The following is a 19,803-nucleotide window of genomic DNA, read 5'->3' on the forward strand; positions in this document are numbered from 1 at the left end:
ACTCTGGACTCACACTTCCTTTTTCATTTATCTCATTAAACTTAGGAATGAATCATTTGTATTTAGTTAAAGGGTACTTTGCCAATACAGCCATGCAACTATCCCAAATCTGAAACTGTTCCCAGACATGAGGTTTGCGAATGCAAAGACATCTGAGCTGTTCTGCCACCCACCTAGCCAAGCCCCCTTTCTCTGCTTCACTTTTTGAAATCCTCTCACGGTGCATGCATGTCAGATAAAAGTCTGGAAGTGATGAGTGACATTGCCACAAGTTCTCAATTTTTCGAAGAAAAAAATACTTAAAAAATTTCACAGTGATTTATCTCTTTTCATATGATTATGAATTGAAATACAATTTCGCACTCACTCTTCTTTGAAGATTACATATTAACAACAGACATACTATGTATCTATTATGTTTCAGATACTAAATGCTTTATATACCTTTTCTAATTAACCCTCAAATCAAAGATTTTACAGAAGAGAAAACCAAACCAAAAAGAGTTTAAGAAGCTTGTCCAAATCCACACAGCAAGCAAATGGTGGAGCCAGTGTTCAAAGCTAGGTCTGTCTGATACTAAATCTCATACTTAGAGCTACATGGTTAGAATGGTTCTGTACAGATTATAAGGGAAATTATGTTCACATAACAAATCTAGAAATTTTACCTGAACTCTAGCCAGTGTCTAATCTGACTGACACTGACAAATATAAATACTGACATGTATCCAAAAATTTTAAATATTTCTGCCAAGGGAATCAGGTTACTATTTCCTTCAGTCTTTTGCATTTAGCTCTATCCATGTGTCAAAAAAAGCCCCTGCAATGGTAAATTCTATGTGTCAACTTGGCTGGGCCATGGTGCCAGATCAAACATTACTCTGGATGTTTCTGTGTTTTGAGATGAGATTAACATTTAAATTGGTGTGCTTTGAGTAAAGAAGATAGTACTCCATAATGTGGGTGGGTCCCCTCCCATCAACTGAAGGCCTGAATAAAACATAAGACTGACCTCCGCCAAGCCTTCAGACTTAAACTTCAGACTTTGGTTTTTCAGCCTTCATAATTACATGAGCCAATAACTTAAAATGAATCTCTCTCTCTCTCTCTCTCTCTCTCTCTCTCTCTCTCTCCACACGCACATGCTATTACATGGGTATGCTGGCAGACGCGACACACACACACGCACACACACACACACACACACACACACAGAAACTGGTTCTGTTTCTCTGGAGAACCCCGACTAATAAACTCCATATACACTCCAAGTTATAAAAACATACCTGAAAAAATATGCCAATATGAGAGAAATTCTTAACATTGAAAATCCTCAAAAACAATGATTTAGAGATATTAAAAATACAAAGCCTGGGCACCACCTAAGACTTTCTGAATTAGACTCTTCTGGAATAGAACCTTAGAATGTATATTTTTATTAACCTCCATACAGATTGAGACACCAATTTCTCGTTAAAATATAACTGCATTATGAGAAACTAGAAACAGATGGTATTAGTCAGAATATGCAAGGTTGTGCTGTAATTACAAATGACTCAGAAATCTCAATGTTCATGTTATATGACCAATACTGGTTGGAGAAAGTGTCTTCTGCTCATAGTTGTCCTTCACATCATATATTAGTCAGAATTCCGGTGGAAAACAGATAACATACTTGAATAATTAATTAAGAAGAGATTAATGAAAGGACTATTTACAAACATGAAGATAAGGTTGAAGGAAATCAACAAAAGATAGTGCTTTACCCCAGAGCCAGCTATAGCAACTACTAGAACCCAAAGAGAGTAGGTGCCACCCAGCAGGAACTGGAGATCTCTATTGTGAAATGCAACTAGTCTATGGAGACCTGAAAAGATGGGAGCAAGAGAATAAATATCTCAACATCACCCTGCTTCTGACCTCTGATCTCTGATAAGTATATCTCTTACTGCTGAACCTGTCCAGAAGACAGAGGACAAAGGCAACTGTTGCTACAGTCCATAAAAGGCAGAGTCCCAGGGCATAGAGCATCATGGACAGGGTGAAATCTATAGGGGCAAACACAAAATATCTAGTATACTCTGTAATCCAGGCTAGCACCACCTGAAACATTACCAGTCAACGTGGTATAAGGGAAAACAATAAGGTAAAACATAAGCTGGCTTTTAAAGCTTCTACCTAAAGTGATGTGGCCACTTAGGCTTATGTTTCATTGACTTGTGTAAATCACATAGCCTAACCTGACTTCAAAGGATGGAAGAATATAATCCTCCAGAGTGGAAGTGAATATTGGTGACAGTTAACAATCTACCATGCAAGGGAGGCCAAGTGGATGACTTGGGAGCCAGGGGAGAAGAAGACTTATTTTTTTTTACCATGTATCTTTTCTTATCTTTTGAATTTGGCAATATATAAATATGTTACTTACTCAAAACAATAAATAATAGTAAAAATATTAAAATTGCTGTGATAGGTCACTATAGCTAACATTTCTACTTCTTTAGGCTGCCCAGCTTCCGAACTACTCACCTTGTGAAGAAGAGTTAACCTCGCATTGTAGAAACTGAATATCCCAGAATACTTGCTTTGGCTGCTAAAACACTGGCACATGACCAGGGTTCTGCCAGTAAGGTACAGTGGCCCAGACACTAAGTTGGAAACTAGAGATACAAAGAAGGGAATGAACCAAATCCTTTCTGGCAATGGGTGGTGGTAGAAATGGCGGGTACATCCAATTTCCAGAATCAGCAGGGAAAATAAAAACATTCAGATCCAATTCCGATGATTCTGGGAATGCTATCAGCAGCATCTACCACCCAGCTGTAACAGCAGGGTGTGCTCATAGAACTAGTTCCGTGACATGATGATGTTCAGCATTGTTTCCGATGTGTATTCTCTAAATCAAAGTTTTATTCCTTCTGTAAAGTTTGGGAACTATCTATTAGCCTTTTATGAAATTTTCTGCTTAAATTAGCCAGAGTTTGGTATCTGTTGTTTAAAGCTAAGAACCCTGACTGATACAATGCCTAGCTTTTGGCCTGTTCTTGCAAGGAAGAATAATTATAAGACCTAGATGGAGCACTCTTTAACTTTCAATTAAGAAAAAATTCAAGGGATTGGATAAATATGTAAATAGCAGCTTAACCTTCCTTTAACAATTCCACACGAATAAAGCTTTTCTGCTCTGGCTGCTTGTCTTTGCCCAGAATAAGAGCTGCAAGGTCAACATGGGTTTTAAGCTATTTAAAGTGCCTGAAATTAAAGTAAGCTTGACAATGATTTAGATTTTAGTATTTCCTTAGGGTTTTATCTTAATTAAATAAGATATTGTGAAAGTCAGGACACCCGGGTTCTGGTTTTGTTTTATATCTGACAGAGATTGCTAGGTCTCCGTTATCTCATATTAATCAGATGATTGCTTAGATTCCTTCATCTCTGATACACTATACTTCTGAATTGTTAAAACCTGAAGTAAATTATGTTCCAAAATGGTCAAAGCAGCTCAAAAAGGCACCAGCCAGTTAGAGTCTGACTGAATTATCCTATATTTAACTTCTCTGTACTTAAGACTCTTTAAAGTGCAGTGTAGAGATAGTGCTGTAGAACCAGGAAATGAGGTCATCTGTTGTCTTCTGTTTACTCTGATCAGTATATTTATCTACAAGCCACAACCTTTCTCCTGCTTCTTTACATTTTCTTAAGCTCAAAAGCTAAGACTCTAGTGACCAGAGCTGCATAAGAGACAACTCATCAACCAAGAAGATTGGCTAATTATGTTTATGTCTGCTTCAGTGGGTGAATGAATAAACTGTAGTACATCCAGACAATGGAATATTATTTGGTGCTAAAAAGAAATGGGCTATACAGCCATAAAAAGACATGGAGGAACCCTAAATGCATTTTAGTAAATGGAAGAAGCCAATCTGAAAAGTTCCATACTATATGATTTCGCCTATATGACATTTTAGAAAAGGCAAAACTATAGATAGTAAAAAGATCAGTGGTTGCCAGGGATGGGGTCAGAGGAGGAATGAATGGGAGCACAGAGAATTTTTAGAGCAGAAATTGCCCTGTATGATACTATAAAGATAGATATATGTCAGTACACATTTGTCCAAACCCATAAAATACACATCAAGAGTAAACTCTAAAAAAAAAAAAGAAGTAAACTCTAATGTAAACTATGGACTTTGGGTGATCATGTGTTAATGCAGGTTCATCAACTATAACAAATGTACCACTTTGGTTGGGGATGTTGATGATTATGGAAGCTGTGTATGTGTCGGGACACAGAATATATGGGAAATCTCTGCATCTTCTGCTCAGTATTGCTGTGAGCCTAAAACTGCTCTTAAAAATAAAGTCTATTAAAACCAAACAAAAGAGACAAAAAAGAGACTCGTCAGCCAAAAAGATCGGTTGATTAGGTCAGTTCTCCAGCTGATTGATATGAAGAGGCAGCTACGTACCATTCTACTTAGTGATGGGCAGACAGAGGAAAAGATGCATTTTGAGGCTGAACAGGCACACACAAACTATTCCTAGGTGCCAGAGAGAAAAATACAGTGCCTGACTTTAGTAGAAAAATCTGTTCTTATTCAATTAGTTGTATCACTCTACCCTCTGCCTTATCCTTATACTTTTAATAAAGTATATAATCTCACTATTAGAAATCTTGGAAGGAGTTCAAAATTGAATCTCCTCCTAGCTAATTTAATTTCACTCCTTTGTAGAAACCTTTTAATCACATCCCCTCACCCCACCACCCCCTGGTTGTACACAGCTGTGGAATAGTGAGGATTTATTTGGAGTTCAAAAAAACTTCTCTTGTTGCTGACTCACATTTCCAAAAATTAGTCTGTGGCTGAGCCTAGTCATGAGGAGAAATTCAAATTTGGAGAAATTTGAAGAAACCATCTTCCTTGCCAAAGAGAAATTCTTTTCCAATGACGAATTGGGCAAAGTTTATCTTCTATATTCCAACTTATTTCTTAGTTTCTTATCCCCTGAACCCTTAGTTAATGCTTGCCATCTCTCCATTCATCAAGACATGTTTTCAGAAAAAGATTAGACAAACATATTTACATTTAGTTGAAAAGTAGTCTAGGGCCTGCTTTACACTCTTTGACTCTTTGACACATTGTCATCTGGCTCCAGGGCCCATCCTTAACAGCCTTCACGGAAATGTATTTTACTGAAACCACCGATAAGTTCCTAACTGCTGAATTCAAGGGACACGCCTCAGTCTCATTCTTTCTAAACTCCCGTAGGAGAAAGACATGAAAAATTACTATTTTCCCAGCCTTCTTGCTAAGAGAACTCCCTTTTTATTTTCCCAGTCCTCAGAGATGAGCCATGATTGACCTAAACCAGTCATGGTAACCCCAATCACTTTGCCAATAATCATTCTAGAAGTGGGAATGAGCCTTGGTCAATGAGACATAAGAGGAAGTCTGATAGGTCTTCTGGGGAAGATTTTTCTCCTTGAAAGAGAATGAAGTTCACAAAGAGAAAGCCTATTGTATCCACTCCCCTAACTTTCTACTTGGGATGATCTCAGTTGCTTGGCATGTCCAGCCTGTAATCCTGAGGGAAACCTTTTTGACACACTGAAGGTGGCAGAGCAAAAGGATGGAAAGTGCTTGGGTCTTCCATGACATTGAGAGGTCACAAAACCCATCCAGAGACCGCCAACCAAACTTCTTGATAAGTCATTTGTAATGGTATAAATAAGTCACTTTTATTTAGTTACTTGCAGCCAAATGTATCCTAATTAATACACCCACTCTCTGTAGCATTTGTTATTATAGACCACATTTCTCTTAAAAACTCTTTTCTCCAGGATCTCAGTTAGCTCTGGTTCTCATCTATGTAATCCTCTTTCTTCGCACGTCCCTCAAATACAGGTGCTTCCTATAAGACTAATATTTAAACCTCTTCTCTGCTTATCCCATGGAAGAGAGCACCTGCGGACCCACTACTTTAATTACTACCCATGCTCTGACACCCTCTGACCTCTCTCCCAGGCTCCATCTCAAGATGTTTAAAACAAAACACAATTATTTTCCTTTGCAGACATGCAAAGCCTCTGCTAATATTTGATGCTATAGCCTCTACCCAGTCACCTAAGACAAAAACATGAGTATCATTCTAATCTTTCTTTCTCAATTATTCATACTCTCTCCTATCTTCACCACAGTGAACTGGTTACAAAGTCATGCTCTGTTTAGCTCACCTCTTAAGTATTTTTAGAATCCCTCCATCCTCTTTACTCTCACTGACACCTCATTAGTTCGCACTTTCTCATCTCTTGCTCAAATCATTGCAAGGCCCTCTTAATTGACTCACTCTCTAGTCTTGCCTCCATCCAATCCTCTGCACTGTCTCAAGGATGATTTTTCTGTGGATCAAATATTAAATGGCCACTCCTCCACTTAATCCTTAATTGACTTCTTAGAATAGCATTCAAGGAGTACTCTTCCAGTTTCATATCTTCTGGATATAATCTGATGAAGGACTCATTTTTTTCCCTGCAAAGTCTAATTTCTACTTTCACCTCTATTTTTTCCATCTGGTTCACTCTCATTTATCTTCAGTTCAGCTATTATTTCAGTTGTGAAGAGTTTTTCTCTATCCTCACCACCCTCCTTCCCTTCTTCTATCCTCCAAGAAAGAGTTAGATATTCCCCCAAAATATTTCATGATACCTCTACCATAGTATATACCAACCAGTTCTGGAGTCCTTGGCTACTTTGTTTCATCTCCACTAGGTTCTGAGCACCTCGAGGACAAGAACTGCTTTGTTTATGTTTGTTACTCCAAAGCTTAACCAACTACTAGGAAATAGTAACAGTAAATGTTTAATGAAAGAAGAATTAAATGAATGAATGATGTCCTAACTCTCAAGGCATTTGCATTTTACAAGAAAAAAGAAGAAACAACAAACCACTAAGTCAGATAAAGGAATTTCTAATTATTTGATGTACCATCTCAGGGTCCAGTGGAGAGGCACTTTTCTGATGCTGGTCAATCACATTACATGGACACCTATTAATCCACAATAACATTCTTGTCTTGCCTGTTGGTTAAATTCCCTTCCAGAAAGTGTCAGAAATTTTGGCATTTCAATGAGGCGTTTCAAAGTCTGTAAGTTGTCCAAAATTAATTACAGCCTTTAGTGAACATACTATCGTGTTTTTGATGTGGTAATAATTCCTTTAAGAAACTTGTATAAAGAGTATAGTTCTTTTTAAAAGATGAATTAAGAAATGGTATGAAATACATCTGTGATATGTATAGACAAGAGGGATGACTTTAATCATGCCGTACACTTAAGATTCAGGTATATGTAACTATCCATAATTGTTAGACTCTGTGTACACACTGTTTCAGTCATTTTTAAAATGTGTTCATCATTGATTATACTGGATCTTCTCCATTTACCTGATTCAGATCTATTCTCTACCCTCCCCTTCCCTGCTCTGTGCCCTAAAGAGGCTGACCTCTGCAGACTGCATCAATTCAACCCCTGGGCAGTCTGGTTGGGTTTGGCCAGTGAGCATCACCAGCAAAAGATCAGAAGGAGGGAAGAGAGACAGAAATTGCTTCTACCCTACCAGGACACAGCCTAAAAATGACTGCATTCTTCAACCAAATGCCACAGCTCCTGTGGGTGGACTTCTCCAGATTCCTGTAAACGTCACAGGAACTGTATCAAGACAAAGAAAACAGTATTACTCAGAAATTCTTTCAGGAGGAATATGGCATGTGGTTGGTAGATGTATTTTCATGAATTGTTTCAGGTATAAGGAAAAGAGGAATAAAAGAAGATGAGACACTCTCCCCCACCAAGAGCCATGCTATGGTAACAACAGGTAGTTTGGTCAATAGACCAGCTTCTAAGGAGACTGGGTTAGGTTAACATGAAGAATTACACCTGACTGAACTCTCGTTTGCAGTCCTTTCCCCACGTAGCTGGGATCATCTCCCCTAAGAATTGATATCACAATGTATCACTTGGAAAAGATGCCAAATTATGAAACTGCCTGGGGTGTCCATGTAGTTGCTTCCTACCCTGATCCTGACCACTGAGTAGTAAGAAACTGTCATTTCTTCCTCTCCAACATTGACTTGACCTTATTGAGTGCAATTTTTGACCCTAGTTAGTGTGATATCTTCTTCCTGTTACCAAGATGTGTTGGCCTCTAACTGAAAATGCACCATATGGAGGCGAGACAAATGCCTTCTACCCCTACTTGTGATACAAATTCACAAAACAGGGCTGTCGTGGGATCCCAGTTTTTAAGAAAGGTTTTTGTAATATAAATTGTCATTATTGTTCTTCTTAACCTGAATTTTTATTGCTGCTCTCTCTCCCTAGGATTTAACCTAACATATAAGAGACTGAATAGAGGACAAGCTTTATTACACTTAAATCCCTGTCTTCATCCCCTATCCTTGGATCATGACCATAGACAGCCAATTTCAGATCTTCTTTTAGGGTAAGAGAGAATTATCCTTCTACTTACTTTGACAGTGTTATTGTGTGTGAGAGTTTATGTGTGTGTGTGTGTATTTTCTTTTATTATGGCTGTCTGTGTAGCCAAATTTAATACTAACTGATGCAAAAGTTGACAAAATTTTTGGCTGCCTGCCTATCTATTTTCATTGTAAACCATAAAGTCACATACATTTTTTAGGTATTGATGAAGTAAGTATGCTTTGGAACTATAGTCCCTCCCTAAGCATGACTTTAGTTGGAAATCAGGAGGAAATGTGAGCATATTTATTCCAAGAATCAAAATTAGTTAAATTGCTACACATATTGCAGAACAGCTGCTGTCACATAAAACTAATTCCATCTTTTCAGCCAAGGCTCATCTCTCCCCAGGCAATATGCTACTTACTTCATGTAAATATATTCATTTTTCCATCAAGACATGGTAAAGGAAAGAATGTATTAATTTACCAAGGTGAACTCTGAAGTATTGAACAAAATCTATACTCATAATTATTTTTAAGACCAATAGCCAGGAAGATCATATTGATAAAGACATGAAAATAAACTCATTAACAAAGCAATTAATATTTACTCCTGATCACTGCCAAATTGGCAAAGGATTAGAAGTTATTTTTATGATCACCTGTAATAGTTGTTGTGTCAGAGAAATGTGTGTATATATTTTTACAAACTTTCTATTTTTAATGATACCTATTTAAAATATCAATGAAGTTATATTTCAGCCTTTGTAAATAATGCTCATGCTGTCAAAAACAAAACAAAAACATGTGACTCTTGGATAATGAGAATTTTTTTAAAGAGCAACAAAACAGAATTTATAAATATAAATGCCTACTCTATTGCATATACCTTTTTTCATTCCAGTGCGATTAATATAAATCATGATATTTAAAACTATATGGTCAACTATTAAAAGAGAAATAGGAGTCACCAGGTACTTGAACTAAATGAATTGCTACAGCTGGGCAATGACTCTAATTTAGAGTTTTTTCGTAGCTTTGACAAAAATAAAAATATATTGGGCTATATTGTACTTTGTCTAATAGAAGGAAGTTTCTGGTTAAATATAAAAAATGTTAACCTGAATTCAAAAATTAATTAAACAATGGGACCCAATGTCTTCAACTACAGTTTCACAAAATTGTGAAAGTGTTCTAGAAAACTTCTATGTAGTGATCCTATACAAAGCCTGAAGATAGAAAATTAAATTGTAACTCAGTGATGACATTTTATTGGAAAGATTATGTAAAATTATATAAGAAATTTATTTTTAATGATTTAATTCTGTGGTTCCACCAAAACAGAAATACATATATGCTTACAAGTGTAACATATTGCCACGAAATTTCCACTGTTATAGATAGTTAATTCCTTCTGCATCCCTTTCCTCTCTTTGTCTTCCATTCAAGAGAATACATCTGGATGCAAATTAAGGGGACATTATTATGGGTATAATCTTAATACTGTTTAATTTAGAAAAGAAGGTAAATCATTGGCAAAATTCAGCTCTAACTGTATTAATATCAAATTACTTGCAACATGAGCTTTTTTCCAAAATGGTACTTTTTCCTTCCATTTCCATGATCCCTCTTAAATATTAAATTGTTTAGTCTGTGTTTAATATTTAAGTGATGAACATGTACTAAATAGAATTATTTACTATATCTATTAATGAGGTTCAAAATGTATTGACAATTTAATTTCTTAGTACATACATGAGAAAACGTGTTTTCTCATAAAAGGAAATAGAAAGTATTACCTCTCAAAAACTCCAAACCTTGATTGTGAAGTTATCTTAAACTTTACTTGATCCTCTATTTACAGTAGAGTTAATAACAGATGACAACTTTATAGAATCCTCTTCTTGGATTTTTTAGGAGTTAAGACACAAAAAGTAGTCCAACAATAGCTCATACTTCCCCCAAACTAGGAATGGAAAGAATGGAAAGAATGGAAAGACTCAGGAAAAACTACATTTTATCCACATAGTATCACAAACTAAAAAATCCTGAATCTGTGGCTTCTCCATGATTTCCTTCTTTTGGCATTTTCCTAGTGGTGTCAGGTATGAAACAGCCTGACTTCACGTTAGACTTGGAAGGATTAGGAGGGAGTAACGTCCTTTGCTTAAGTAGAAAAGTAAATGACAGAAATATGATTCTTTTTATTACACAGAGGATATAAAATTGTATATAAATATAATTTTGTATTTAAACATTAAATTCCTGCTGTATATAGCATGTTTCATTAAATAAGATCATTAACAATGAGGTCATGGAATGCCTTCCAGGTTATATAATTCCGAGAGTTTCCCAGAGATCATGAAAGTGTACGTAGATGCTGTAGCTGAGAAGCTCTACACAGGGAGAGAACCCAGAAGAAGAACTAGGTAATGTCCTTTGGATTGTTTCTTTCGAATATCAGATGTAGCAAGGGAAAATTTGGAAAATGTCAAAGAGCCTTTTCTGTTGCTGGAAAGTATAGAGACACTATTATTGACTGCAGGGAGATTTAGTCAGCCACTTTAAAAAGTAGGAATGAAGGAAGAAGAGTTGTCATTTAGAGCTGGCCAGAAAGTCATTACTCTTGAATGATTGCGCAAGCTATGAGGGTGCCTGGCAGTTAGGCTAATGTTTTTCCAAAAGAAGACCTTTAAATCTATCCATGACTACATGACAGGTACTTGATTGATGCTGCAGAATTCTGGGCCAACATGGAAAATATGATTTTGACATGAAAAAAATATTAAAAATAAGTGTTAACAATTGATTTCATTGATTATGAAGAAACTTCACTAAGTCTTCTGGAAAATATCTCATTTTCTGTAATATTTTTCTTTGATAGTTTAGGCAGGTAGATTAATATATGTATATAAAATACCAAAAATTAACGTGATAAATTAACCTAGGACCTACTATCTAGTCAGTCAGACCAAAGGAACTCAAGGGTTACCGATGGAAGAAAAGACGAAATGAATGAATAAATGATCTATTTGATGGAGCTGTTTCTTATTTCAACTAATTGAGGAAGACTGTTTAACAATTGAGACATTTAAGTTTGCGGGTTCTTTAGCCATATTGCTCTTTCTGGAAGTCATTAATCAGTAGGTTCATTTGCTTCTGTTTTGAAAAAATAAAACCAGCCGTCAATAGAAATTTGTCTTCCTTTTCGCTCTATCTGGAAGGCATAGATCTTATTCTTTTGCATAATGGTAACAAGTTAATTTAAATATATATGGGAAAAAAAGAGATAAAAGCTTAGAACCCAGCCTTATTTTCTACAATTTAGGGTTGGAGTTCAATTAACACAAGACTTCAACAGTGGTGCCACGACATAGACATTAATGGCCAATGATCTGGGGATGGATTATGTAATTTGGTCTCCTGTTCACAAGTGAGATAAATGAGAAAATTGATCTGCATTATAAAAGGACTTTCATTATTTGTACTTATTTTTTTCTGAAATAAAAGAGAACAGAGCAAAATCATTCATGGAATTGATACCATAGCCTCTTTGTTTCTCACATGAGGTGCTAGACTAAAAAACTTGACCCCATAATTTGAGAAGACATGAGTGTTTCTGAAAGCTGTCCAACAGACTAGTGATCTATCATTTGAGAGATAAATGGTTCTCCTTTCTCATCAAAGAGAACAATAATCTCCTAATTATATAAAGAACCAGGCCAAGGCTTTGTGTTTTAAATGAGTCTGTCTTCTAGATTTCAGCAACCAGAGGCTCAGAACATTAGCATATATTGCTGACAAAGACCTGATCACATAGATACCTATTCTTCAGGCCTTGCTGGTTGCATGGATTAGCATAGTTTCCTCTTTTCCACTTCTCTATTTAGAGAGACATTCTCAGATATTATGCCTGAGATTCTTAGGCATAATTATTAACAACACTTGTTTTTACTCTCAAAATGGTTCCAGTTGAAACAATTAATTATATGGTTGCTCCCACATCTTACCAACCTACTATGGAAGTCACGCTTCCAAGCGTGTTCCATAAACACTGAAATCTGCCTATACTCTGGCCAACCTAGATTTGAAAACATCTTCGGCACTACATGTAATCAACTAAAGAAGAGCAATTGGGACAGTATACATCAACTCGTCATGTGACTGTGAGCAGGTCATTTAAATTTCCTGGACCTCAATTTCCTCATGGAAAATAAGGATATTAAAAAAATAACTTTTTAGCAATAAATGTCATCTTGGCTGAAACCAGCCCCATTTTGGCCCTCTACTCTTATCTCCAATTCAACCCTACGGCCTGGGCACAGGAGGGGTCAGGTGTCCTGTCACTACTCAAAGTCTCTCTTGAAGTCTAATAAACTCAACCATTATGAAGCTGCTATCGATTCTTTATCACCATTTTAACATATTCTTAGCTCCCAGAGACATTCAGACCAGCCTGAGGGAGGCAGAGCCATCATACTGTTGTATACAGAAAACTCCAGCCTCCATCTCCACTCTACGTTGTCCCTAAAGTAGCATGACTGAGAACAACAATGTTCTCTTCAACTACCTGGAAGACTCAACTCTCATTTCTGAGAAATACGGTACACAGTAAACATAGGTCATCACTTACGACTCTATAGACATAGGTATGTGCATATCCCAACGAATACAACTTCCCATCATTTGCAAACCATTCATTTGTACTCTACCTCTTCTAAAAAAAGATTTGAGTTTGCTTTTATCTCCTCATTGATAACTATAATCTTGTTAGTTTGCTAATTAATTTGCTTTATGATCCAATAAGGGCAACTGCCAGGTCAGAGGTGAAAAATTAAATGAGAATCTTAGCAAGTCAAAATCATGCATGAGATGAAGTTATGGGGAGTACAAAGAAGGAATTAAAAAAAAAAACAGAGGAAGACGATCTATACAGAAAATGGAGTGATGATAGAGATAAGAAACTGAGATCAAGCAAGGTCTGAAATCAAGAAAAAGAATCTTTCTAGTTCTCAGAGGGAATGACTTGCCCTAGTACTTCATTTTTTTTCAATTCCTCTGAAGTCCTTCTAATCAATCCTCTTTTTATTGAAAGTCTCATTGAGTCTGTGTTTCTTAAAACCAAAACATCCCTTGAAACCAAGAAGATCCCTGTTCATGAAATCTTTTACTATAACTTCAGCCTAGTTGAGTATATCAGTAAGAGCCCCAATCAAACAGATGGCACACTCAACTTGAAGACTTACAAAGGTGTGGGCAGGATTAGTAGAGCCACGGGGGATGCTGCAGAAACCCAAGGTTAGTAATTGCAGAGTGCTTACCACACCTGTGCCCAAAAGAGCAAAAGGAGGGAACATTTACTTTACTGGAATTTTGGGGAGAGTCCCATGTAGAGAGACACCTAGAGAGGAGCAGTGACTTAGGTTAAAGAACACAGCCAGCCTGAAGCAATCTCACTGGGATGGAGTCAGGGGAAATATGTCCTGACCTCACTTCTCTGCAGCATTCTCTGTGGGATAAATTTCTGACTACAACTTTCTAATAAAGTGGTTAAATCTCCTGCACTCATAGCTTAAAGGGAGGAAGCATTTACTTTCTGAAAGGTGAGGTGCGGGCCCTGCCTAGTCAAACCCAAATATACCAGACTGCCTACAGCATCCACCTGGCCGAAGAAGGCAGGGGCAGTACCTCCTGTGTGTCACCCTGGAAGGAGAAGTCATACTGACAAAAGGAGCAGTGGGCAGTAATGAGAAGTGGCAGCGGAGTGTGAAATCCTGCCGCTGGCCAGCGGCAACTGAAAACAAGGCCGAAAATAGCTCAGGCAGAACCCCAGCTTTGGAACAGGGATAGACACGGTGCTTTTACCAAGAGGCTTCCTTTTAAGCCATTTAGAGAACTCGTGGAAATGATATTGTTGCTTATTTTTATTCCCAGCATCCATTCCCAAAGGAACCCTGAGCCACAACGCCCTTCAGTGCCTCCGGGGAAAATGAGACTATTCTGGTAGAGCTGAGAAAGCAACAGGGACACAGGCAGATGACACCTCACAAGGACCAGAGTCCAGAAATAATTTACATGTAAAACATGAAGAAGAAATGCTGTCTCACTCTCATAACTACTTTTAGTTCTTTTGGTGGAGAATAAAAATATCTTTTTTTCAATTTCTATCACCAGGTCTTTGTAAAGTAGATCACCGTGTTCTCAGCTCTCATATTGATTCTGTGAAACCCAGTAGGGCTTCCTAAAAAGTAAATGTCTTAAGAAATAAATGCATTTTCTGCACTATCTCTACCAACCTCTCACAACTACTCCCTTAAAATCATGAAAAATTCCATGAAATATTAATATCTGTACTATTTTCAAAAGAAGTATTACAAGTCTCAAACATGATTACCAATTCCAGAGCGTAAATTCTGCATTGATATAACTTAATAGACCTGTACTGAGTTTCTTCTATGTACTGGACACTCAGAATACTAAAACGGGTTTTAAATGGCCTGGTCTTCAGGGAAATAGACACACAAACAAAGGATTATGTAGTAAAGTATGATAAGTAAAATAAGACTTTATATCTTATAAAATGTAAGATCACTACATAAAAGAGAGATGATCGAAACTTTTGTGGGGGGAAAAAAGCCTTCCTGGAATAAATGGCATATGAAATTGACTTTAAAAGATGAATAAGAGTCAGGAAGTGGTGGCTGAGTGTGGAAGGGCATTCCAAGCAAAGGGAAGAGTATATGCAAAAGAAAGAGGCCTGAACGAGCAAGTTGTGTCTTAGGAACTAGAAGCAAGTTGGTGCTGCTGAAGCATAACATGCTCAGGGGAGAAGTTTGGAGAGGACAGCAGACACCAGGTGACACCAGGCAGTCAGCAGAGTATGAATAGCAAGGGTGCCTTCCAAGTAATCTAATGGCATGCAGCAGTTTGAAAATAGTTTTTTTTTTCCTGCTTTTGTTTTAATAATTAAATCAGAGTGTCTACTCCTATAAGTTTCATCTCACTCAGTTCCATTCTGATATGAACTCTTGAGTGGGAGGGAAAGCAGTATTAAGTCCATTGAGCATCACTTGTGTACCCTCAGGGGTGTATGTCATTCAAGTGAACACTGTACTTCCTGAAGCCATGGCAAGGAAAGGAAGTGATGCTATAGGCTACAGAGAGACAATAAAGGAGTTGAAGCAGGCCTGTGAGATGGTCAGATTTGTATTTAGCAAGCTTCTCCTTGACAGCTTTGTGAAGAATTCTTTGTATTAGATGGTGGGTGATGTGATGTATTCGTTTTCTAAGGGTCCTATAACAATACCACAAACTGGGTGGCTTAAAACAACAGAAATTTATTTTCTCAAAGTTCTAGAGGCCAGAAGTCCAAAATGAAGGTGTCAGCAGGGCCACACTCTCTTGAGGTTTTCTGAGAGAATCTTTCCTTGCCTCTTCTAGCCTCTAGTGGCTTTCAGAAGTCCTTGGCTTCCTTGGCTTGTGGCCATATCACTTAAGTCTCTGCCTCTGTCTTCTCACCACCCTCTCCTCTGTATGTTTGTCTTCTCCTCTTTTGTCTCTTGTAAGGACACTTATTGCATTTAGGGCCCACCTGGGGAATCAGAATGATCTCATCTCAAGATTCTCAACTTAATAATGTCTGAAAGGACTTTTTCCAAATAAGGTAACATTCTTAGGTTTCAGGGATTTGGACATAGTCATATCTTTAGGGGAGCTATCATTCAACCCACTACACAGAAGAATCATATTTCTCAACCGATGGTCAGCAGACCAGCTGCATTAGTATTTCCTGGAATGCTGCACTTTGTCATTTGTACCTTGCTACACTAGAGATGTGGACCCAATTAGGAGGCATCAGTGACCATAAGGATGACCTTGTGATATGGGTATGGGAACTAGAATTAGAATGGTCAGGACTAAGTGGTGACTTGAAGTGAAGGTGAGGAGGATGAACGTGAACAGAATGACTCCCAAGTGTCATCATGGGGCCCCTAAAAGAAGGGAATACAGGGAGAGACCTGGGATCCCAGGAATCTCCAGGTTTGGAAGGACTAGCACGTAATTTAAATTGTGTGGCTGTCATGTGTAATTCAGAATTTACCTTTTTGTTATCCTTAACAAATGATCATGCAGCTTCTTTTTAATTAATTCATATTGCAGTGTTGCTTTCATGGCTGGCTGTTTCCTTTACTAGCTTGTAAACTAAATGAGGGAAGAGGCCATGTTTGTTGAGTTCACTGTTAGCTTCCCTAGCATCTAATAGAGTGCCTGGTATATCAAAAGTGTTCAATATCCATTTTCGAATGAGTAGATGAAAGAATGAGCAACTCCAGCGATAGGAAGATGTGGCAACTAATTAAGAATTAGAAAGGTTAAGACTTACCCAGAGTTATTGCAGCGATTACTCTTTCATTTGAAGCAGCTGTAACTCTAAGTTCCTCTTTACGTGGTCACTTATTCTCTTCCCTAGATTGTGTCTAAGTCTTCATCCACATGAAAATTTCTTCCAAATACTTTGAAGAGAACTATTGTGTCCCCTGCATCTCCTCCTTCTAGGTTAAATGTCTTCATTTTCTTTAACCACATGGCCTGTTTTAGAACTTCACAGCAGTTCAGGCTGCTCTCCTTTCATTCACTCAACAACTATTTCACTGAGTGCTCTGCACCAGGGCTGTGTATTCAGTAGAGAACACTACAGTCATGCACTCATCTTCCCGCTTGTCAGCATCTCTCTGAAGTTTTTAAAGATGGCATTCCCCAAAACTAAAGGCAGTAGATAGCCCTTCCTTTGTACTGGATATGAGCTTTTTACTATTATACCTGAATAATAGTTATTACTTTCTTTTACTTGCTTTTTTACAGTACTAGATATATTGTTCCTTATAGTTTGTACAACCATGGGCCATGAATTAAGTGTAATTTTTCTTTTTGGTGGAAAAATACCTTAATCTGCTTGGGCTTCTATAACAAAATACCATAGACTGAGTGACTTAAACGACAGAAATTTATTTCTCATAGTTTTGAAGGCTGTGAAGTTTGAGATCAAGGTGCTAGCATGATTAGGTGCTGGTGAGGGCCCTCTTCTTAATCTACAGATAGCCATCTTCTTGCTGTGTCCTCACATGACAGAAGTAGAGATCATATCTCTCATGTATATTCTTATAATGGCACTAATCCCATTCATGAGGGCTCTACCCTCATGACTTAATCACTCCCCAAAGGCCCCTCTTCCAAATATCATCACATTGGAGATTAGGACGTCAGCATATGAATTTGGGGGGGACCCCAACCTTCAGTCCAAACCATTGAGCTCACATTGAATTTGAAGTACACTCAACACAACGACCTACTGCCTTCCATTTCTTACATAAGCAGAATCTCAGCAATCCAGAGAGGTTGGATATCTTTTCAGACATCTCTGAGAAACAGATGCTCTGTCAAATCAGGAAGAGGAAGCAGTTTCTTGGGGCTCAGGTTACATCTTGTGTTCAGTGAAGCACATCAGAATCATTTACATAGTGAAGATATATTTGATTGCTTTCTTTCTTATTCTTCTATAATTTTATGAGTTTTTTTTCTATTTTTATCATAATAAAATAAACTTGCAATAAAACAAAAAAAATTCAACCAAACTAATGGGAATTTTCTTTCTTCGCCAATGTCTGTTTAACTGATTTGTTCACTAACAGAAGTTTCCAAGCTTCAGAAATGATAGTCTCCTTTAAGGGAACACAGATGTTTGACTTAAAATTCCATATTTGTGACATTTCAATATTGGTACCTTCATTTTTTACTAATGAAATCGTAAGAAAACAAAATCTGCTTATCCTACAGCAATTTGGCTACAGTTCAAAAATTTTTTCATTAAAATGAAATAACATATTCTGCAAATCCAATTGCAGGGCAATTAAATGCATTTACCAAATAGTCATCTGTGATACAAAATGAAGAAATAAGTTACAGGAAAACAGTGCCAGAAAATGGACAGTAGAAAGTGGTTCTAAGAAATGTACACCCATGTATATTGTAGTCATTTCTGAGTTGATGTTGATGTTGATGTTTTTTAAGTGAAAATTTAAAACCTTATACCTCATTTTTTTGGTATGAAATGAAACATTTATTTGACTCTCATTGTACTTAGTAGTTGGAAGTAAATAGATTAAGATCGCTTGCATTTATAAGCCATTAAGTTTGTCAGTTATAGCCAATAGACCTATTGGAGTTATAGCCAATAGGCAATGGTAGAAAGCAGGCAAGGATACCCAGAGAGATTTAGTAGAAGATGGCTGTAGGCATACTTGTATGCAGGTAAAAACAGTCAAAACTTTTTGGTTATTTTCACTCACCTGAGTCTTCAACTTTAAGTAAAAAACATTTAGTCATTCAAATCATTTGGCTCTGTAACTGTTTCAATCCCCCAAACACCATTCGATTGTCTGTTCCCCAGTGCCAAGTCTAATGCCAGGTACATAGTAAGTGCTGAATATTTGTAGAATGAATGAACTGAGTGAATTAATAAACAAAAAATCCACACCTTCTGCTTTTCCTGATATAGGAGTATATATGTCAGTAAATACTTCTGAGTTCTGATACCAATATCCAAGGTACAAAAATTTGACCCACTCAATAGAGAGCTATCCTTCACATGAACATTGTAGCAGAACACTGAATGATTTGACCATAGTTCTTCCCTGCTAAAGACACTAGAGTGTAATTATAATTTAGCTAAAATATTTATATCTTTATAAAGACATATACATATTTAAATTTTTCTGTTTTGTCTAGAAGTTAATCTAGAACCATTAATCTATAAATGGTTTCTGAACTAGACTGACTCTTATAAATTGGATAATTCAAGCATTTTTAACTAATATCAATTATTGCAAATGATTTGGAAATTTGGTGCTCCTTTCTAATAACTCCAGTAACGTCCCACACGTACATCTAGTCTAAGTCAAACAGATCGCAGCAAGGGTTTGTTTGTACATGCATATATGTGTGTGTGGATTTTTTTGTTTATTTATTTTGCTTTATATTGCTTTATATTAATCTCTGTCTGTTGGTCTTAGAACATTTTTGCACATTCACTGTTTACATCAACAATTAAATTATCATAGGAAGTCACCCTGACCATATAGAAGAGACCCTAGTATATCTTGAAATAACATCTTTCTTAAAATTTTCTCAGTAACTGCCAGCATACTCGGGGATTGCCAGGGTATGATTAACCTTCTTAGATCAGTTCCCACCATTGTGCAATGCATTTAAAAATACAGGAGCAAAGAAATGATGGCACAAAGACAAAAGCTCTGCAGGTAAAAA

At 37.1% G+C, this 19,803-nt stretch overlaps 1 long non-coding RNA gene across 1 annotated transcript; it reads left to right on the forward strand.

The window, feature by feature from the left end:
• Positions 1-10,640: 10,640 nt before the first annotated feature.
• On the forward strand, positions 10,641-14,646 carry LOC120603376 (uncharacterized). Its single transcript, XR_005653004.1, has 2 exons — positions 10,641-10,910; positions 14,416-14,646. It is a non-coding gene; the product is annotated as an uncharacterized LOC120603376 (long non-coding RNA).
• The last annotated feature ends 5,157 nt before the right edge of the window (positions 14,647-19,803 follow it).

The sequence above is a fragment of the Pteropus medius genome, unplaced genomic scaffold (genome assembly GCF_902729225.1).
Source record: "Pteropus medius unplaced genomic scaffold, Ma_sr-lr_union100, whole genome shotgun sequence".
In the NCBI taxonomy this organism is placed as follows: Eukaryota; Metazoa; Chordata; class Mammalia; order Chiroptera; family Pteropodidae; genus Pteropus; species Pteropus medius.